This window comes from Cupressus sempervirens, chromosome 10, assembly GCF_028749045.1.
Source record: "Cupressus sempervirens isolate cs-2001-9-10 chromosome 10, ASM2874904v1, whole genome shotgun sequence".
Taxonomy (NCBI): domain Eukaryota; kingdom Viridiplantae; phylum Streptophyta; class Pinopsida; order Cupressales; family Cupressaceae; genus Cupressus; species Cupressus sempervirens.
In genome coordinates this window covers 40,613,532-40,637,767 of record NC_143127.1, presented here as the reverse complement: position 1 = coordinate 40,637,767, position 24,236 = coordinate 40,613,532, and the positions used below count along the sequence as shown (strand labels likewise).

General features: G+C 34.1%; 1 pseudogene; it reads left to right on the top strand.

Moving 5' to 3' along the window:
* Positions 1–497: 497 nt before the first annotated feature.
* LOC149532459 (secreted RxLR effector protein 161 pseudogene) lies at positions 498–893 on the top strand (annotated as a pseudogene).
* Positions 894–24,236: the final 23,343 nt, after the last annotated feature.

Sequence of the window (24,236 nt, the reverse complement as noted above, 5' to 3'; positions counted from 1 at the left end):
AAAAGTCTCTTTATGGCCTTAAAAAGGCTCCTTGAGCTTGGTATGCCAAGATGGACACCTTCCTTCTGCTAATTGGGTTCACTAGATGCCATTTTGATCCGAATGTCTACTTTCTAAAACAGAATGATACTTTGACATTTTTGGTTCTCTATGTTGATGACTTGTTTCTCACAAGGAGTCACTCATCCACCATTAAAGTAGTGAAAGCTACTCTTCATGATCGATTTCTGATGTTAGACTTGGGTCTTTTGCACTATTTTTTGAGGATTGAGATCACCCAGTCTTCGTCAGGTATCTTCATGGCACAACCCAAGTATGCACTTGATATGATCTCTAGATTTCACATGGCTGATTGTAAGCCTGCACTGACTCCATTTTTGTCAGGGATCAAACTTGAGGCTAAGAGTTCTTCACCCTTGGTTGATGGCACTTTATATTGACAACTTGTTGGGAGTCTCATCTATTTGACTCACACAAGGCCTCACATTTCATATATCATGGGCATAATCTCTCGATTTATGCAGGAGCTACATGAGTTGCATTGGAAAGCAGCTAAGTGGATTCTCCACTATGTTCAAGGAACTCATAGTTATGGCATTCACTATGTAGCGGGCATGGATTTTGACTTGGTGGGATACACAGATTTAGATTGGGTAGGTGATTCTCAGGATCACAAATCTACTTCAGGGTATTGCTTTTCACTTGGTTCTAGTCCAATTTGTTGGTCAAGCAAGAAGCAATTTGCAATTTCTCTTTCATCTACTGAGGCTGAGTATCGAGGGGCAGTTAATGCCACCACTAAGGCCATTTGGCTTCATAATATTCTCACTGAGTTTTGTATTTCATTTAGAAAGCCCACAGTCATCTTTTGTGATAATCAGAGTGCAATATAGATCTCAAAGAATCTAGTCCATCACTAGAGGACTAAAAACATTGAGATACATATGCACTACATTTAGGAGCTGATTCATGCAAACATCATTGATCTCAAGTACATCCCAACATCGGCATAGATTGCAGACATCAAATCTTGGCTCGGTTGTCACTTCTTGCAAAATCTAACAGTTAAATAATGTATTAATATGATAAAAATATCCATTGATCATTCATTTAGTCATTTTTTATAGTGACTAATCATCAGTGACCAATTTTTTTGTCATTTATTTGATCATTTATCTAGTCACTTATCTTTGCTTAACCTTTGATTTTACCCGATGACCAAATTAATCATTTATTTAGTCACTTATCCTTATAAATTGCAAAATATTACTAGAGTTTTATCACTTTCAGTCACATGACTAAGATTTTTAGTCTTGTGACTAAATTTTTTAGTCACAAAGTCATTTATTTGCTGAAATTCTACTAGTGTAATGTAACTGACCAAGAAACATACAAACAAGGAAAATAACTTTCTTTTATACCATATCTTGTTAATAATTCCTTGAGTCAGCCTCGAGGCTTTCCCAATTAATAATAATAATATAGTTAATTAATTACAATTACAATAAAACTGTTGGCTCATAATCTTTACAAAAATTCACGTGTGATATTAAGGCTTACACACTCACTAATGTCACCATACAAGTTTCCTCTATCAAAGTGTGACTATGCACTTCTTCATTACATGTTAGATGTCAGATAACAATCAAACATTAGATTGATGGTCTCCAATACTCTATTTCTATACTACTCTTAGTAAATTAGGTACAAATACCACATGCCATCGACTTAAACTCTATGTACTTAAGCACATCATTAGGAAATAGTCTAGAACATATCCTCAATTGTGCATTACTAGAAAATCAAACCATTGTCTGTACTAGTAAGATCTTTGACTATTTTTCTCCTAGTCTTTATAGAAACAATGCTATGTTGAGTCATGAATGCAACATGTCAAGACTCTCCAATGCTTTGGATACTCTCCCAATGTAGTATCATTAGAATTCATGCTAACACTTTCAACCTACAAATTTTTTAATTTTGTAAAGGCCTTTTACTTATATGCAACTTGCATAAATCCCAAGCTTTATTTTTCAACAAAAAGTCAATTTCTTCTATCATTGCAAACTCCCACTGAATCTTAGTATCCACCTGCACAAATTTATCATAACATTCAAGTTCACCAACATCAGGTAGTAAAATAGAGTATGAAGAGGGTGAAATTTTTTTTGGAGGTCTACTTAGCCTTTTTGACCATCTAACATTCATTAGGGTGTGTGGTATTTGTTGTTGTGGTTGTTGCAAAGCATGAGGAAGTACTAGAACATCTTCCTTTTGAGTATTATCCAACACTACATAATTATTTTCTTTCTTCTCATGTTGTTGCAACAGATCTTTGTACAACAATTTCTCATTAAATATGACATCCTCAATTCTTACAATTTTATGACTTTCAAAATCCCAAAACCTATAACCAAATTAATTAATACCATATCCAACAAATATACATTTCTTTGAATTAGCTTCTATCTTGGTCCTCTTTTTAGAATCTATATGTACAAATACTTCACAACCGAAGATTTTGAGAAAATATTAACTTGCCCTCTTACTAGTCAATACTTCCTCTGTGTTGGTGTAATTAAATATTCACTAATTAGACTTACTTAAGCTTAAGATAATGCATTTCATAGTAGTTTGTGATTGAGACACTTAGGATTTTGCACCTCAATTAAACACATGGTGTAGGAGAATTTCACTCTAGGTGGTCATAGTTGTTATCTCATTCCACCTTCAGTGTACTTATCACATTATCATCCTTATCATTACACATACTTAATTACATAATGGAGGATGATCCACCTTTGGTGAACATGTGATTCCACCTTGTGTGGGTGATATCTTATCTTATCCTTATCATTGTCTCTTATCGCCTCTCCTATATAAGGAGGTCTATTATGTACATTTCAAATCAATTCATTGGATGTCAATCAATTCCATTATCAACAATAGCATTATTGCATCTTCATGCAATTGTCTTGCCAATCTCTTATGGAAGTTACCTTGGTCTTTCATTTGATTGTGGGGTGTTTTAGAGTCACCTAAAACTGTAACATGCTATTAGAGCTCTCATGGTGTGAAGATTTCTTCTAAAGAAGTGCAATCTTGGATTGACTTATTGTTGGTGCAACATTGACAATTGGGACATCACAATTTGGAGGAGATTTTGGGAGTCCTATTTTGTGACCTTCTATTATAGGGGAAAATTGGAGCTCGTTGGTGCAAATTAGAGGTTGGCATTATATAGAGGAAGTCCAAAAAGGCCTAAATCAAATTTTGTTTCATCCAAATTGGACATCTGAGGCCAAATCTAGAGCCATTTGATTTTTGAAGGTTCGGTGGCAGCAATTTAGAAAAACTAATTTCAAAGGTAGTTTTCAAATAGTGATAGATCCCTCATATGGACTCCTTTTTCCAAGCAATTTCTTTTGTTTTGGGGTAGAATTTCACAATATACATAGTGGTGCAGGTGATTTTGGATCTTTGTATCTAAATTTTTCTAAAAATTGCAAATCCCATTTTCTTCAACTTTCAAGGATATATTTGGGCACATTTGTTAACATTTTCATGTGCAATTTTTTTTTGAAAGTGCATGATTTTTCCTCTACTTTCCAGATATTTAATCAAATTTTAGTGATTTGGAGTGGGCATATCACTTTTAAAACTAGGTCATTTTTGGCTATATTTGCACTTGGTGAATGCTTGGATTGCAATTTTCATAAGTGAATCAGTAATTTGAAGGAGTTATCAGTTGATTTCAATCATTCTTTGATTCATTATAGATTTTTCAAAAATTCCATTACTCACTCCATATAACTATCATGAATGGAAATAAGCAGTTTCTAATCAATCAATGAGTATTGGATTGCTTAGAATGATTCTTGAATAGGATCTAGAGCTAGCTATAGGTGTTGCAAAAAGAAGGAAATGGTTTGATAGAAGGGATAAATAAGTTGGCTCTCTTAGATCTACCATCTCCAATGATTTTCTATATCATATTGCATCCTATACACATGCTCATGATGCCTAGAAAACATTGGAGGGAATCTTTGGTAAACCTGATAGAATAAGAAAATTCAAATTGGAGAATGAGCTTATAGGTCTAAGTCCATGTGATTTTGACAATATTCAAGACTTTTTCTCTAACTTCAATTCCATTAGATGGGAGCTTTCTAATTTTGGAATTACCAAAGATGAGCAATTGATATTATCTATTCTTTCCAAGCTAGGTCCTAAATATTTAATTTTTGTTTCCACATTCGATACTACTATGGATGCTCTTGGTAGTGCATATAAAATTCCTCCTCTTGATGAATTTGCAACTCAACTCACAAGGGAACAAGAAAAGTTAGCACACATGGGTCAATTGAATCCATCAAAGCATCAAGCATTGGTTGCAAATGGCTCCTCTCCAAAGGCTCCCAAAGCAAAGGGAAAACATCAACGCAAGGATCCTAAGAAACATGACAGAGGTGATGACTCTCCTTCACAACATAATATTGAAGCTAAGTCCTCTTCAAGAGAGGAATCATCTAGAAGAAAGAGAGATAAATGTGCTTATTACAAAAAGTTATGACATTATGAGCATAAATGTTTCCATAAGAAGATTGATGAGATTACTCACATTCTTCAAAAGAACAATATCCAGTTTCCCTCATCATTGTCTTCTCCTTCTTCTCAATATTAGACAACTTCTACATCTACATCATCATTTAGAGGCAAAGGACAAGCAATCATTGCTTCCACACATCCTGAGCAAGGTAAATGACTTCTTGATTCAGGTGCATCACATCATATGGCATCTTCTATGGATATGTTTTCTTCTATTGAGCCTTGTACTTCTCCACATATATTGATGGGTAATAATACATACATGAAGGTTTGTGGGAAAGGTTCTATTCCTATGGGGGAGGGTATATTTAATGATGTTCTTTGTGTACCATCCTTGACCACTAATCTACTTTCCATTTACCAAATTACTCATAGGGCACAAGGTAAAATTTTTGAGTTCACTCCTAATTATGTCTATATTAGGGACATGGAGACTAGAGATGTCATAGCTATGGGATTTGTTGATCATACATCATGCTTGTATTCTTTTGCATATTTTTTTGATAATGATGGTGATATTCATGATGTACCTAGCCCTTTATCAAGAGTGACTAATTCATGTGAGGAGAACATTTGATACTTGAATCATTTTCTTCTTGAGACAAGTGTTGAACTTCCTACTCCTCCACCTCTTGTTTCTTCAGACATGAGTTCTACTATTCAATGGGATGATCTTTATGCTTTAGATTTTGCAGTGTGGGATGAATTCCTAGATTCTCTTTTAGATGAGTCTCATAATGCATATTTGGTTAATACATCTGAGGGAGTTTCTCTTTAAGATACTTCTTTACCTTCTTTGGAGATTGGATTTCCCAACTCTTCATGTTCTCTTGATTTTTCACATCTCATAAGTTAGCTTGATGGTGTGACAGAATCTTTGAGCTTGGAGACACCTATTCAGTCTTCAGAGATGCATACATGGAGAACTTCTTCCTCCTTCCTCACTTTTTACATGGAGTGGCTTCTTCATCTTTTGATGTAGTTATCTCTTCCTAAGGAGAGACATGTTTCTTGTAGGCATTGGATTATATTTTTCTTGCAAGTACTCTTCATCTACATTGGAGATTCTTCATTATGGGGGAGATATCATGTCTCCTTATTTCCTTCCTATGGGGGGATCATTCTTTGTATATACATGATGCATGCAATTTTTGGTGGGTCTTGAGTACTCCATGCATCCATGCATCTTGGTTTCATCTCTCTTTTTGGAGGCAAGTTTTTCCCATGAGGTTTTCTCTCTTTCTCCATTTTATGAGAGATTAAATTTTATGTATTGCATTGCATATTTTCCATGGGTACCTAAAATGGCCTAGTAGTCGGACCCTTCTTGCATTGTGAGTTTAAGTGCATTCCCCTAAGTTGCACTTAAGGAGAGGGGTGGGGGTGTGTTGGTGTAATTAAATATTCACTAATTACTCTTACTTAAGCTTACTTAGGATAATACATTTCATAGTAGTTTGTGATTGAGACACTTAGGAGAATTGCACTCTAGGTGGTCATAGTTGTTATCTTATTCCACCTTTAGTGTACTTATAACATTATCATCCTCATCATTGCACATACTTCATTGCATAATGGAGGATGATCCACCTTTGGTGGACATGTGATTCCACCTTGTGTGGGTGATAGCTTATCTTATCCTTATTATTGTCCTCTTATCACCTCTCCTATATAAGGAGGCCTATTATGTACATTTCAAATCAATCCATTGGATGTCAATCAAGTCCATCATCAATAATAAAATTCTTGCATCTTCTTGCAATTGTCTTGCCAATCTCTTGTGGAAGTTATCTTGGTCTTTCATTTGATCCTGGGGGTGTTGTAGAGTCATGTAAAACTCTAGCACTCTAGAATACCATAACAGAAAGGAGTAGAGGGACCTCTATTAATAAAATATAAAATAGTATTGATAGCCTTTGCCTACATGTTTAAGGGTAGACCAACATGCAACCTCATGCTACACGCACACTCCATTATTTTCCTATTCATGCATTTAACCTCTTCATTTTCTTGTGGAGTCCTTGGAACAATATTCTATCTATGAATACCATTAGTGGAACAATAATCTTTAAATTCATAACTGTAATACTCACCAACATTATTAGATCTAAGACATTTTAATCTCTTACTAGTCTCATTTTCAACCAAGCATTTCCATTTCTTAAAAGTTTGAAATACATCAAATTTCTATTTAAGGAAATAAGCCCATACTTTTCTAGTTCAATCATCACTGAATGGAACATAATAATGAGAGAAACCAAGGGAAGATACCTGACTTGGTCCCCATACATCTATATGCACAAGCTCTAATTTCTCATTTTCTTTTCCTTCACACTCTTCACAAAACTCACTCTCTTTTATTTTTTATACACAACTTTCACAGAAATCCATATCGACACATTTTAGACCTGGTAAAAATTTCTTTTAATGAATTAATTTTATATATTTCTCACTCATGTACCCAAGTTTGTTTGTGCCATAGCACTATATCAAAATCTACAACAACTATTTGTTCTCCTTGCTCAACTACGGTAATTGTTTCTGAACATTTATTTTCCTCTAAAAAAATTAAAGTAGAAGGAATAATATGACCTATACAAAGATATAAAGTGCCTACTTTCACACCTTTTGCTACTACAAGAGAACATTTTGAAACTTTCCAATTTTTATCATTAAAAGTAACTATGCAACTATCATCATTGAGTTGCCCTGCTAAAATTAAATTCTTACTCAAACTTGGAACATGTCTTACCTCATGTAGTAGCCATTGATTCCCACTCTACAACTTAATCTTAACTTTTCCCTCTCCAACAATCTATTAGGGTTCATTATCCCCCAAATAAATAAGCCCAAAATCCCCTTGGAAATAATCAATAAAATAACCTCTATGGGGTGTAGTATGAAATGAAGCCCCATAATCTAAAACCCAAGAATCATCAACACTTTCTAAAGAAAGAAGTAGAGCATCCTATTTGGATTTTTTACTTACCACATTTTCTTTTGTGTTCCCTTCTAGTTTATCTCCTTCATTATTTTTTTGAGTCCATCAATCTTTCTTCTTATGCCCTAGTTTCCTGTAGTACCATCAATCTCTTGGTCCTCTAGACTAAGATCTCTTCCCCTTTGATTTTCCTATTGATTTTCCATGATTTCTAGAATTATTTCCTCTCTCATTCATTCTACCTCTACTTTGTGCATTCAAAGCATTTCTTGATGTAGATCCACCCGAGGTTTTCCTACAAGTTTTCTCACTCAAAATAACACCAATCACATCATCAAATTTTAGGGTATTAGATCCAAAAACAAAATTACTCACAACCATTACCAAGCCATTGCAACTTTTAGGCAAAGAACATAAAATCAAGAGAGCCCTAGTTTCTTTATCAAAATTGACATTCACTAAAGATAACTAAATAGTAACTATATTAAACTCATTTAAATGATCTAAAATAGATTCAAGTTCTACCATCTTCATATTAAATAAATGTTTCATGAGAAATACCTTGTTTGAAGCTGAGGGCTTTTCATATAGTTTTTCTAGGGTTTGCATCAACTCTTCTATCATCTTCACTTTTGTAATGCTAAATATCATTGATGGTGCCAAGAATAATCGAATACTTCCAAGTGCCCTTCTATCTAAAATCTACCAGTCCTCATCTGTCATAGTTCCCTATTTCTTGGCTTTTCCTTCCAATAGCTTCCATAAAGATAGTTCTCCATTTTCATTTTTCATAAATAAAATTTCTATCCATTAAAATTATCAACCTTTAGCTTACCCTTGTCTTCTATCACTCCCACTCAATTGTGAGACCTTTTGACATTGATAAATTCCTCCAATAGCTTCACAGTGACCCCATGCAGCGTAACCATATCTTCAATCTAATTTTTGAAGAAATACTTTGTAATGTGGGGCTTATACCCATGAAGTTTCTTGATATAAGCCATAACTTTTCCTTTTTTTAGGATATCCCATACATCCAAATTCGCCTTCCATTCTTTACAATTATTTGACTCTTGCTTTCTTGGTTCCCTCCCATCTCGTATACATATTCAACTCTGCACTTGCAACTAGTTTTATAAATGGTAACCAAAAAGAAAAGTAAAGTGTATTTGATTTCCAAGAAACATTTGACCTTGCATGCATGCCAAGTATGATCCATAATTATACAAAGGTACCACCTTGGAATACTTGGAAAATTTGCCATAAACCCATCACTTCCCTTAATAAATTCCTCAATTTTACATGATCTTTCCTTTGCTAGCATGTGTCATACCATAATTAACAATTTTCATCAGCTCCACTTCCTTGCTTACATCATCTTGCTAACTCAACTTTATTTTCCTATAGACCACTTGATTCACAATCCAATCAATAGCTTTGTTGCCCTACCAAAAATATGAGAAATATAAATATTATCAAATTTATTCATAATGTCTTTTATTTCCATTATACTTCCCTTAATACTCTTGGTTGTTAGACTCTTATTATTTTTCATGTTAATAATATTAAGGGAGTCTCTTTTAAGATATGTTATACCCACACTATTAAGAAATTTACCTTGATTCAAGTATGTTAAAACTGATTCAGTAGCTAACTCTCACTTTTTTTTGTAAGCTGATTTCAAGTCTTCTCCTTAGTAACTGATCCTTTCCTTTGATTTGATAACACTTGTCTTTTCCTTTCACATTCAATTCTTATGAATAGGTCACCTACTCTATTAGATGATAAAATAACCCTTGAATGACTTTTGATCTTATCTTTGCTTATTTTCTCATGCTCTCCTCCTCTATCTCTCACTCTTTCACGCACACAATCTAGGTTAAGATCATCACTATTTAAAGATTCCATGAAGAATCTTGTAGATGGTTCCATGTTTTGTCTCTTCATCCTAATCATTGAACATACACATGGGGATGTGTGATCTATGCCATGTAAATATTTTGTAACAGCCTCTTTAGTATTGAATGTTCTGTAACAACCTCTTCAAAACTTAAATAAACCTTCCAAGTCAACCTGATAGTTATTTTGCCTAAAAATTTATTCCATTCTTGACTTTTATGTAAACTCTACGTTGGTTGACCTTTACTATTTTTGATCCTCAACATTTATTGTTCTCGACACATACTACATCACTCGATACTTATATACTTAGAATTTCACTTGGTAATTGATAACTCACTCAGTTGTTGATGAGCTCAGTACATATAAATAATTACTCTATGACCATAATTCATTCAGCTTCTATAGAATATCTTGGTAGATACTATCTTATGTATATGACTTAGCCTATATAGAGTAGCTCAATCACAGTGATGACCATATGACTTTGCATTTTAAATGACTAAGTGGTTGACACTAATACACAATAATGATTAGAAATACCAACAATACCCCCTTTTTACATTAGTGGAAAAACACTTTGTCATATTTACACCAGTTTGTCATATCAATACAAAAATGATTCCCCTAAGTCTTATGACTTATGAATAATGAATTTAAAAATTCATTACAACCTTCATACTATACTTGTAGATGTCTTCTTTCCATCTGCAATAAACTCCTTCTATATACATTTCTCCCTTGTATATATTTCCCCCTTATTTTTTAACACTTGATGTCACTATTGTTGGGGTTGAAAGAGTTGAAGTAATCGATATATTTGAATGAATTCCTTGTGAACTTTGGTAATAATTTCCAATGCATACTCCATGTGGTTCTTATTGCCTCCAAAATTTGATTATGTAGTTTTAGTCTTGCAGCTAAATCAATTAAACTCTCAACCATTGATAATTTATGATATTCTATGATAAGATTATGGGTTGCTATAAGCTCTCTCTGTATGAAATCCAAATGAGATATCATCATTTCCTAAATTGAGATCAATTTGGATCTTATGGTGCTATCAACTACCTAAATCTTATCCATTGTGCCTTGAGAATTCAATAGAATATTATAGTGATCAATGCTAGATCGTGTTGACTCCGAGATAACACTGTTGGATGCCTTCATCTCAACCCGAGTCTTATCTATCTATGCTTGAATATTATCTATAAATCTTGGAACATCTAACAAAATTGTGTACACATGTTGTACTCTTTTTATAATATTCATCATTACTTATGATTTTTCCTGCAATAGCACTTTTTGCTCAGCTATAGTTATGAAAAATTTATCCACAACCTTGATCTCAATTATTCTTACTAACCAATCCATTAGCTTCTCATTGGATTAAAAACATTCAGCACTAACTTGATCAATTATATTTACAAGTTGGTCAATGATTGGTGTCTCTTCATCTACATTTTGTATGTCAAAAGCATCAACAAAAATATGCTTTACATCCTGTAATATCTGTTGCTTCTTTTTCTCTCGCCTAGGCTCTTCTTGTCTCTTTTTCTTTTTCAAAATTTCTTGTAGCACAATGTTTTTTTGCAAGGTGAGATTTTCTAGATCAAATTGTGGCATCTCAATGTTTTCATCTAGACTCTCAATATCTAGTGAAATGTATTTTATTGATTTTCTCTTCCTATTCAGTGAAGAGGTGTTGTTGCTTAGCACTGCCTTGGGAGTTGTTGAGGCGGTGTCACCACTTGGTTTTGCTTGTGCATCTGTGCTCAAGATAACAACAATTGTACTCGATTCAACCTTATTCAAATCTTTATTTTTCACTAATATGAGGTGTTGAAACAATCTTTTCATTTTCATTATTTTCTCCATCTTCACCAACTTCTTCATCTATAAGTCTTGAAAAAATATAAATGGGAAAAGTATACTTCTGAGAAGGGGGGGTGGGGGGGGGGGGGTGAATCAAAAGTACTAACCAATAAAAATTTTAACTTTAAAACAATGCATGCATTAACATATTGAAATAACATATAGAGTAAATGCATCCACATAAACACTTGACACCGAATATGATTACCTAGAAACCCTCCAATGAGAAGGTAAAACTAGGATGGGGTTGACACCCACAATTCTTCACTACTGAAGCAATAAATTTTACCTATTAAGGTTACATGGTTTGAACATTCTCATGATCTACCCTATGAAAGGCTTGCCCTATTAAAGGCTTACAAAGGATTGTTAAATCCTAACATGTTAAAGAATTTCAACACCTTGTTAAAAGTGTGCCTAGCTAAATGACTTTAGAACACTCACTTGGAATGTCAACCCGTTAAAGGATTTTACAATGACTATTAAGTCAACCTTAATACAAAAGATTTCATCCTGTTGATATAGTTGTTAGAAAGTACAGTAGAATGTTTGATTTGATACACTTACAATCTAGTATTGCTGATTTCATATATCAATTTAGTCCATCTTGATCCTTTCTAATATGATATAAAATTGTTGTATCCTCGATCCTCTATTCTGATAACTGATTCTAAAATTCTATGCTTTGTCGAAGTTAGCTTAAATGTATACAAATCAATTCACCCATTTTTCACTTCCTTCAAATCTTCACTAACATTACCTCCTTGCATGCATTATCTAATGCTCTCTCTCATACTAAATTATGGGGCTTTGTCTCCCTTTAAAAAGACTTTGGTGGCTTAGGGTTAGGTATGAATCTAAAATTGAGATTCATCCATTTTTCTCACTCAATTCCTTTCATTTTTCTAATTAGTTGCATGTTGATCGCATAGGGAATCCAAATAGATTTGATCTTATCTTCAAAGCTTCAAGATCTATCCATATGTCAGCTCAAAAATGGTTTACATAGTTCTTTGTGCAATCACAAACAACTAGATCAATTCTGTGTTACTCGACACTTATTGATACTGATGCTTGACACATACCATAATTCTTTCTAGCTCGACATTTGAACTTTCTTGGCATCTACTATTCACTCGACACTTGAAACTTTCCTGGCTCTATCTATTTGCTCAGCACTTACTATTTACTTGGCACATGAGTGACTCAACTTATTGCAACTCGACATCTATACACATTATACTTGGCATATGTTACTAGGTCGGCATGAACTTAGTAAAAAGCTTAAGTGTGTTGACACTCAATTGTCAAAAGCAATCTAAGATCAATAATCTCCCCCTTTGACATGAGTGGCAAAAACACTTAACTATACATGATGAATCTAATCTTCTCAAGTATAATGTACATCCAGTTTGGCATGTATACAAAACTTCAAAATTGTTCAAAATTTTGTAATAGACTATATACCTCAAAATCTGGTGACTACCCCTGAGTTTATGTGTATTTTCTATATCCAAAATCTCACTGAGTAGATTTCCCTCTGTTTTTCTTTGGCTTCAATAATTTTGATACTCTTTATCTGATATGTTTTGATATGCCTTGTTTCTTCTTTTTTGCTTATTTCCTCCCCCTTTGTTTTTCTCTCTATTTATCTTATCACCCCCTTTCACATGTCTCCCCCTTGCATATTTGTTTCCATCTTTTATCTTCCCCCTTTTAAAATATTTCTCCCCCTTTTTGACACTTAGGTCAAAGGGGCTATACACTGAGTGTGTATTTATCTAGAAAGTTCTTATTCACTTCCATTACAATCTTGAGAGCAACATCCCAATTGTCTATTGCAACATCTACTGATTTGATTTGGATGATTGTCTCTGCTACAAGGTGAACTAAGCTATCTAATGTTGAAAGATTAGGATATTTCTTGAGTATTTTTTTAGCATAGGCTAGTTCTTTTTGTAGTATTTCTATGTTAGGAGTCAGGGAAGCTTGAATCTGGATTAGCTTGGCTCTTGTATTAGCCTCTTCTGCTATTAATACAATTAGTTCCTTTTGTGTGTGAAGCATGGAATGAAAGTGCTTCTCACTTTGAGCTGGGTTTTGTGGTAATTACATACCAGATATTTTCAAATTTCTTTCCAAACTCAGAATCCTCTAGCTCGTTTCTTGTGTGAAGAGTGTAGGGTCACACAATTTGGTGTGCAGAAGAGAATATATTCTCAAGTACATTCTTCACTTTTTCAATCTTTGTAGCTAGCTCCACTTGTGATAGTGCTATTCCATTGGATATCTTCTCATTAACTTTTCTTTGAAATTTCTTTTCAAACCATTCCATGAGTTTTGCATTGGTTTCCTGGTCTTCATTTGTCACCTATTTAAGACATTTTGATAATTGTTCCAATATTGGCTTGGTTTCATCAGGTGTTTGCAAGTTGAATGCATCTAAAAAGATGTTTTTGATCTCATTTAGTGCTTTCCTTTTCTTATACTCCTTTCTAAGTATTTATTTGTTCTTTTTCCTTTCCAATGCTTCTTGCATCTCATTGATCTATTCAATGTTCATGGTTGCACAGTCATATTTTGGTATAAATATTTCCTCATCTAATGTTGGGTATCCATAGTGAAGTACCCTTGTAACCTTTGTTGAGCTCAAGCCCAATGCTAAAATTTGAAGTGGCATTGCATCAATGCTCAACTTATGAAGGACTTTGGTAGGAGTGCCAATTGTTGGTAAATTAACCAATGTTTGTATGGCTTCCTCCTCCCTTTCCTTTGGAGTTTCCTTGTCTTCTTCTAATCTTCCTTGATCAATCACAATTATCTATGGTGCACCTTGTGTTTGTGCAATAGGTACAAATACCTCTATCTATCCTTCTTGTTCCTTTGTAGGTTCCTTTGCAATCTTAGTTTGTTGTTCAATCATAACAACTTTGACTATATTATCAACCTTAGCTGACATGTCTTCAGATGCTTGCTCTTGAGATTGACTATTAGCAGCTGTAGGGATGGAAAAAGGTAGTTCTTTTGTATTCACCTTATCCCTAGTTATGTCAACTACTACTTGATGTAACTCATCCAAATTGACCAACACTAGATTATCACACAATTTTACTTGTAGTGTGGATTGGTCAAGGATCTTTTTTAGATCTTCTATAGTTAGTGGATTGATGTTTTGAGCTAAGTTTTCAGGAACATCTTTTACTTTTATTGTCTCTATAGGTGTGTTTGTGTCATGTGGAGGGCTTAATGGTGGCAGTTGTGTGTCTTGCACACCTTGATCTATTTGCTGCTCCTTAGCTATTGCCATGTCATCTCCTTTTTGTTGTGTCTCCTCCACTGTGTCACCTTCCTTTTCTTTCTCAACTTCTCCATCATTGTCATTCTCTTCATCTTCTCCATTATTCCTTCCCTCAAAGGGATCCTCTTCTCCTTCCTTAATAGTAGTTAGCCCATATATGAACTTCTACATTCGAGTGGACTTTTTTACAACATCTTCAATCTTGTTTTGAAGTATGCTGAATGCCCTGTACTTGGGTGCAAACTTGCTACCATGTTTCTTGTTTGCTTTTGTTATTTTCCCTTTTGACAATTCTGGCATCACTTGTGCCAATGTAGACTCTCTTATTTCCTTCTCCATATTTAGGCAATAATGCCATTTATTCTCAACAATTGAATATAAATCCTTGGGTATTGTAGTGTCAAATTCAAGTGGGGTATTCTTCAATTTTTCCATCATGGCATACACTAATTCTTCAACCTTATTTTGATCTTCTCTACTCAATTTATTAAAATCAATATTTTTCAAACTAATTAAGTTTGCATTATCCCTAGTATTATCAAAAATGTTTTCAATATTAGACTTGGGTGCATGACTGACCATTCTAAACTGGCTTGTATCCTCTAACTCGATCCTTTCATCATCAGATTTATGTTGTGCAACATATTTTATCCTTAACTTCTTTTGCATTGGACCTTATTGTTTAGTAGCCTTCTTCTTCTCTTTTATTTTCTACTTAGCATTTTGAGTGGTGGCCCTTGTGGTTGCTCTTTTGGCTGGAGTAGTAGGCTTTGTAGGGCTTGGTTTTGCAATTTTCTTACCCTTTGGCTAAGTTGTAGGCTATGACTTAGCTTTTCTCTTCTTTGTTTCTTGTTTTGTTGGTGCTTCCTTGGCTTGTTCCTCCTTAGCACCTTCTTCTTCATCTTCACCCATGCCTTGGGTTAGGGCAAAAGGTTCTTAGCTCTATTCTTATTCTTCCTCTTCATCATCATCATCATCATCATCATGTTCAGCTCCCTCATCAAATTTAGCTTTCAGCTTCTTTACAATTTTATCCTTCTTCTTTAGAGTTGAGGTAGTTTTCAACTCCATCTCAACTTTGGATTTGACAACATCATTATTACCAAAGATTTTTGCTCACTTGTCAACTTCCTCTACAAGTAGTGTAGTGATGGTAGTTGATGCTTCATCTATATTTATTTCATAAATCAAAGGCCTTAGCTATCTATTGCAGCCTGGATAAAAGTGTAATCAATGTCTACCAAGAAACATATGTCATTGTAATACTTCTACACTAGGGAAACTAGAATTCTTAGCCTTTATTTCATTGACTACTTGAAATCCTCAAAATAACTAGTCATCACTAATTCAAAATTGTCTCCCATTTGTTCAATGTACTCATTTAGTTCTATAACTATAGACCTATTGGTTTTCCATCCTACCTTAACAAAAGAGGGAAACTCATTTTATTAAAAAATATGCATATCAATATGGAACCAAATTTACATTGAGCACTTTTAGATCTCCTTATTGCTCCTAAGTTCTCAATGATTTGCTGCAATTGTAGCTTTGCCAAATCATAAGTATGATCTTTCTTCAAAATCTTGTATCCTACATCAAGTGCTATACATGACACACTATTTAGTTAGCTTGACTAATAGAATTTTTGAGATATGATGCTCACTAAAAATTCAATAAGGGGATCCTTGATAGTATCCATTGTCATTCCTCTCTTGTTCCACTTTGCCCCAGTATTTTTCTCAATTGCTTATTTAGAGTTGCTCCTTAGGGTCTTGGGCCATTCCAGGGTTGGATATCCTATAACCCTATGTACAATCCTCTTTGATAGTTTGATAGGTCCTCCTTCTAGCCATAGGCATCCATCATAGATTTTGCTCAAGACAATTCTTATCCATTCAATCTTAAAGACATTGGGGAAATCTAGGGCATGGGTTAAGCCCTTCCTCTCTATGATTTTGAACTCTTCTTTCAACACTCCATTTTCACATAGTTTATCATATGCCTAACAAATTTCCATGTCTCCTATTCCTCCAACCTTTCAATTATAACATTTTCTTACATCCTGGACCATTATGACCTTGGGTGGAATGATTGATAATGCACCTACCGGGTCATTTTTGTATGCAACCTCTAGAATGGCCCTAAAGTATACTTTACCTCATTACTAACCAATTGGAATTCAAATGGTTCCTTATCCTTAGGATTTCTAGAGCTAGAGGTTATTTTGCAAACTAGGGTTTTAACAAATGTAAAATTGCATAATTGTGTAACTCAGCACATGAAGAATACCTTTAAATCAATGGAATGATGCTTGATTGTTGTTAGAATCCATACAAATTCTTCATTCTTACTTGGAAATTTCTTCTTCGCTCTACTCGCTCTTTGCTCTGTGTTCGTAGTGATGAAAAATGAGTGAAAATCTACCTTATACCCTTTCAAAATATAGCATTTAATGCATGGTACATGTATGGCTATAAATTTGACTTCTATGCAATTTATTTTTCACTTGGAAGCTATTAGAATTACCCTTACTTGGCTTCAATAGGAATTTCCTTCACTCAGGAGCTACTACTAACTTGGCTTCAATTGACTTTGAATGACAACTTGACATACACTAGAATTTAGTTGACAATTGAAGAGAACTTTTCACACTCGGTAGTAAGGTGAAAACTTAAAGTTTGACTTTGGTTTTTCTTTATTGACTTGCATCTTTAATCATGCTAGTTTACCCTTTTCAGCACTAACTTATCTTGGAACTAATGTATGATGAAGCATTTAAATATTAGTCCCACATAACTCCTTTTGCTTAGTTTGATGAGATATGATCACTTGACCTTTCAGGTAAAGTGATCCCTTTATTTGATGTGTTGCATCCATCTTTCTTCTTGCATATTTTGTTCATTTCTCCTTTGATGTGCTCAACATCTACCTTGCCTTTTCCTTTATTGAACTTTGAGTTAGGTGCCTTTGTTCTTGCTAAGCAATGCTTTCTCATATGACCATCTTCAAACAACTAAAGCATGTAGTTTGACTCAACCATTTGTTGTAGCTACCACTGAAGTGTGTTCTTATGCAATTCTTAGGGATGCATCCATACTCTTGACAATAATGATAGCTATGTCTTGTATTTTAATCCCAATTATAGGTATTTTCATGGTTTCTTCCCTTGTTTGATGATCATGTGGACCTAGATCTATATTCAAAGGCTTTGTGTCCAAACTTCTAACAATTGTAGTAGCACCCTTCAAATTTTGGTGCATGCACGGTTTTGGTTCTGTATTCATGTGCCTGATGACCTTGTTTGTTGCACTTGCAACAATGTGTCATGTTCTTTAGCTTAGCATTGTGACTAGCATTCTTTCTCCTACAAACATTAGGTATGTGTCCTTTCTTTTGACAATGATGATAAGTAGGTTTAGAATTCTTACCTTTATTGTTTCTTTCCTTAGTAGCTTTGGATGATTCTCCTTCTTTAGTGCTTGTATAGCCCAATCCTAATGTGTCTTTACTAGATGTAGGGGACTTTAGTAGTTGATCAAAGTACTTGATGGCTTCATTTGGCTTGTTAAAACTTTTAGCAAACTCCTTTTCTCTTTTTAGGTCATTTTGCAATTATTCATTCTTTAACTTCAATGTAGTTATCTTAATGTCCTTGACATTCAACTCATGATGAGCATTCATCATTTGGCTTAGGGTGTCCAATTGCATGTTTGAGATCCTAGATAGCTCTATCAATTTTTCTTCCAATCTATTTAACAAAATTCTCTTGTCCTCTTCAATCATGGCCTTGTCTTCTATAGCTTTCTTCTTTTGCTTAGTCACCTCACATAGTAGTATAGCTTGTGATTCTTGCCCCAACTTGAGATTTTTTATTTCCTCAGCTCGTGCTCTATTCTTGTCCATGAGATTTGTAATTGCTACATCAAATTCATAGGAGTTACAATCTGAAAATAATTTTTTGGTGTCAATCTCTTAATATTGAGTGTCATTTTCTACCATAGCAATCTCTTTCCTTCTCTTTGGTGAACTTCTCAAGGCATCTTTGGCTTTATTTAGTTTTTGTAGTAAGAGATGTATCCCAATCTCCTAATTCTCAATGGTCTTTCCCAACTTGTAAACTTTGATCTCAAGATCTTTTCTGCAAGCTATAAGGCTTCTCCTGATGAGAATTGGGCTCTAATACTAATTGTTGGAAATATAAATGGGAAAAGTATACTTCTGGGGTGGGGGGGGGAGGTGAATCATAAGTACTAATCTCTAACCAATACAAATTTTAACTTTAAAACAATGCATGCATAAACATATTAAAATAACATGTAGAGTAAATGCATCCACATAAACACTTGACACCAGATATGATTACCCAAAAACCCTCCAATGAGAAAGTAAAATTGGGGTGGGGATAAACCTAGAATTCTTCACTACTGCAAAAATAAAGTTCACTTGTTAAGATTACATGGTTTGACCATTCTCATGATCTACCGTATGAAAGACCTACCCAATTAATGGCTTACAAAGGATTGTTAGATCCTACCTTATTAAAGGATTTCAACACCTTGTTAAAAGTGTGCCTGGCTAAAGGACTTTAGAACAATCACTTAGAATGTCACTCTGTTAAAGGATTTTACAATGACTATTAAGTCAACCTTAATAAAAAGGATTTCATCCTACTAATACAGTTGTTAGAAAGTATAGTAGAATGTTTGATCTGATACACTTACAATTTGGTATTGCTGATTTTAGATCTCAATTTAGTCCATCTTGATACTTTTTGATCTGATATGGAATTTCTATATCCTCAATCCTCTATTCTGATAACTAATTATGCAATTCTATCCTTCTTCTAAGTCACCTTGAATGTATTCTGATCAATTCACCCCCTTTTCACTTCCTTCAAATCTTCACTAACATTACCTCCTCGCATGCATTCTCTAATGCTCTCTCTCATACTAAATTATGAGGCTTCATCTCCCTTTAAAAAGACTTTGGTGGTTTAGGGTTAGGTATGAATCTACGATTGAGATTCATCTTTTTTTTTGCTCAATTCCTTCCATTTTTCTGATTACTTGCATGTTGATCATATAGAGAATCCAAATAGATTCGATCTTATCTTCAAAGCTTTAAGATCTATCCATATGTTGCTCAAAAATGGTCTACATAGTTGTTTGTACCATCATAAACAACTAAATAGATTTTGTGTTACTTGACACTTATTAATACTGATGCTCAACACATACCATAATTCTGTCTAGCTCGACACTTGAACTTGCTTGGAATCTACTGTTCACTCGACACTTGAAACTTTCTTGGCTCTGTCTATTTGCTCAACACTTACTATTTACTTAGCACATGAGTGACTCAACACTTATTACAACTCGACATCTATACACATTATACTCGACATATGTTACTAGCTCGGCATGAACTTAGTAGAAAGCTTAAGTGTGTTGAAACTCAATTGTCAAAACCAATTTGAGATCGACATGACTAGTCAACTTCTGGAGTGTTAGGGGTGTTAGTATGTTTCCTTGTGGACTTTATAGACCTAATCTTTCTCCACTGCTATGTTCATCATCAATGTTCATAGTCTCTACCTTCTATTTAACTGTCCCAAAAATACTTTTCCAAAGCAACTCATCTTTCTTTTGTACAATTTCCTCTTTATTTTGCAATAGTAAAACATTTTGTACTTAGGAACAAATCTGCTCCTATATTTCTCCAAAAATATGTTTATTTGATCTTGTGACAGATCAGGCATAACTCTAACTAATGTGTCAATTCTTATTTGTGTTTGAAATTCCTCTTCTTGTTGCCACCTTTTCTATAATCTTTCATAAAATTCTTGAGGTATCATATCCTCTATTTCACTAGGGGCTTGTTTATTATTTGCAATCATTTCCACCATAGCCTCTTCTACCTTACTTCTATGAGAATCATCTAATGTATCATACTTTACAAATATAAAGCTAGATGATCCTATTGATCTTTTTAGATCTGACTATACCTCATCAATTGATTTTTTTTATTTTGAGGTGGTCTTCTGACCAATCTCCATATCCTAGTTCAAGGTTCACTTGGCTCAGTAGTCTCTACTACTTTCTTCTTTAACAACTACTCAACAATAGCAACTTCCCTAGTATTTGGCTTATTTGGTGGTGGAGGTGTCACTACCTTCTTCTTCCCTACTCTTGGAGCCTTCTTGCTCGGTGGTATGACAACAACTAGGGCTTTACCTTTTTCATCTTCTTCTACTTTATCTTTCTCATCATCATTGTCTTATTCTTTGTCTTCACCAAGAACTTGTGTTATTAGCAATTGTTCTTTACCCTTTTGTAGGGTGCCCACACTACAACATTCGGGGTCAAATTGTGACAACGGTGTAATTTATGGTCATTTAAACTTTTTTTTTTGCAAATTTCTTCAGTGTCATCATAATAATGACATTGGCTTCATAATTGTGACACCCTCCAATCATAAAACAAAAAAAGAAAATACAATAATAATTTTCCATTTATTTTGATTTTGTAAAGCTGCATGTGAAAGAGGTGGAGAGCTCCAAATTATGAGGGTGGGGAGCTATAAACATTGTCATGGCCCTTGTGATCAGTGCATTTGGTTGTTGTGCCCTCGTGATCTCTACATTTTGTTGCCATGCCCTTGCTTTGTGATTTTCTTCAAGGGCGAGAAGAGGTACATATTTTAAAAAAAAAAAATTTCCTTGTAAACATGCATGTCTTTATATTTCCTTCTAAACATGTATCTCTTTATATATTTGGAGAGATTTTTTTTCAAGGTGCTTATTATATATATGATCTAGCTGCATACATATTCCAAAATCTAAATAATAAAATAGTAAAACTCACTCAACTCATGCTAAGTGAATTACCTCAAGATCCTACACAAAAATAATGCAAACCATGAAAATGGATAGAGTTCACAAATTTTTTTACAAAAACATATCATAGAAAATATTTTTAGAAAAAAAAAGCCATAACCAAGTTCAATTGGTCTAGTTGTTGATTAGTTGGGTTTATTACAAATTCCTGTAGAACTATCATCAGATTAGGTACAATAAAATGAAAAACTAACTTTACCAAAAATGATCTAGCTACACACATATTGTAGAATCCAAATAATAAAACAATAAAACTCACTCAACTGGTGATAAGTGACTTACCTCAAGATCTTGCACAAAAATAATGCAGATAACAAAAAATGGGCAGAGTTTACAAGAAATTTTACAAAACATATAATAACAAATATTTTAGAAAGAAACAAGCCATAACCTAGTTAAATTGGTCTACTTGTTGATTAGCTGGGTTGATTACAAATTCTTGTAGAACTATCATCATATTAGGTACAATAAAACAAACAATCAATCAACTTTACAAAAAATGATCTAGCTACATACATATTCCATAACATTGGCCTCAACATCATTTTACTTATTGTACAATAACATCATAGGGATGATGATTTTTTCAAATAGATGTAGAGAGTGCATTGTTGCATAGAAATATTCATGAGGAGATCTATATGGATCAACTATAGGGATCTTTTAGTAATTCTATGTTTCTTGTAGTATCCAACATTCATTATATGGCGTCAAGCAAGTCCTTAGGACTTGGTAGGAGAAGATGAACTTTTTTTCTCTCTCTTCTAGTTTCACTCATTGTCATTCCAATCCCATAGTTTACACTCAATAGGAAGAGGGAAAAAACAAGGGGAGTATAATTTTATCTTGGTATTATATGTAGATGATTTGGTCCTTACAAATAGATCTCACTCTATGATTCAAAGTGTTCATTGAACATTGATGGAGATTTTTGACGTGAGAGATCTTGGGCATCTACACTATTTCCTTGGGATTGAGGTTGTTCAACATTTCCATGTGATTTTAATTTGTCAACAAAACTGACATGCTTTCAAAGGTTTGGCATGCTTGATTCCAAGCCTACCACCACACTCTTTCAATTGGGTATTGTTTTGAATACCAATAACACTTCTTTATTAGATGATATTTTGTTTGGCAATCTTTTATACCTAATACATGCTTGTCCTAATATTTCTTTTATGGTTGACCTTTACGTGCTCACATTTCTCATGATCCATGAGTCAATGAAAGACTATCAAATGCATTTTGAGGTATAATCTTTCTTTATGTATTTTGTGGTTTTACTATTTACATGAAGCAATGTAGTGTCTTCATCGTTCTAATGTGTAATGTGACAACTATTCTTGCTCACAAAAACTAATATCTCTAGGGGCTTCTTAGGTCTTCCACCTAATAAAATAGGGTTTCTTTTACACCCTAGGCCTCTAAGGATTCTATCAAAGAGATACCACTTCTTCAATTGGTGCACATCAATTTGTTAGTACAAGGTTACTCACGACTTTCAAAAACACACAAATAACCCCAATGCTAATTGGATTATCCAAATGATGAAATTGTCATCTAGGTATACCTTAGGTCAATCATCAATATGCCAAACTCAAAATAAGGACAAAACCGTAGTCGAGTTGCATTCCACAAACCAATTTGCACTCAAATGCTTAGAAAAAGGCTACAAGGATTAGCCATCCAAATACACTAAAACTGAGGTATTTTGCAAAAACCCTTAACATTGACACAAAAAATCACATTTTTGGATACCCTTTATAAAGTACTTTCAAATTTTGGAATTTTCAATCCCTCAACTTGTCCATACAACCCAAGAATAATTTTAGGCTTGATTTGAGGGTTTCCAAGGGTTTTGGTGTTGTCCAACTTTTTAACCTCTAAAGACTCCTTATCAAAGCTCCTCCTTCAAACTGGAGCTAGACTATACCTTTCTCATACTCACCACACACTTGGATTGGAGAATCTTCCCTTCCAATCTTCTCCAAATTCTTTTTCAAATATGTGATCCCTAACTAAATATGGTTTGCTTGCCTAGGGCATCACTCTATCAGTGCTTGTTGTACATTACAAGGTCCCTCCATCAATTGACATGAAGTACATGGAGTCCAGGTCCAAATCCTAGAAGGTCATATAATGCATATAGACGGAAGTGGCCTAAGATCCCATTTTCTCAAAACTGCTCTATTTAGAACAATAGGCTGCTAACTCACAAAACAATTTATTTGAACACACAAAATTCTCTGAAACAACACACAAACTAATTAAATAATTAAAATACAATAATTTCTAATGCTTCCATCCCTTGAAACAAGTTGGATTCAGCCTTATATAGGATTTACATCAATTATTTCAACCACCTCAAGTGGTCGAAGAACTTCCACAAAGAAGTTTCTCTCTTGCATCAAAGTTGCAAAAGTGTTGTCAATGACAACTTTGTAAGAAAATGAGCAATTTTTGCAATCTTGCAAATTAACTAACCAAACTTGCTTCCCTTGCTATAAAACTTTCTAAAAGGCTTAAGATGGATTCAAAACACCTAATAAAGACCTTAAAATACTTATTTTTTCCTATTTAGCCCTCAAAACCCAAAAATGCTTTATTGAGCCAAATGAGCACTTTGTGAGCAATTAGAAACAATATTGCATTGTGAGAGTCTTCTAATCTATCTAACCTCAAATTAGGACCAAGTTGGTCCTATTTTTACTTTAGTGATG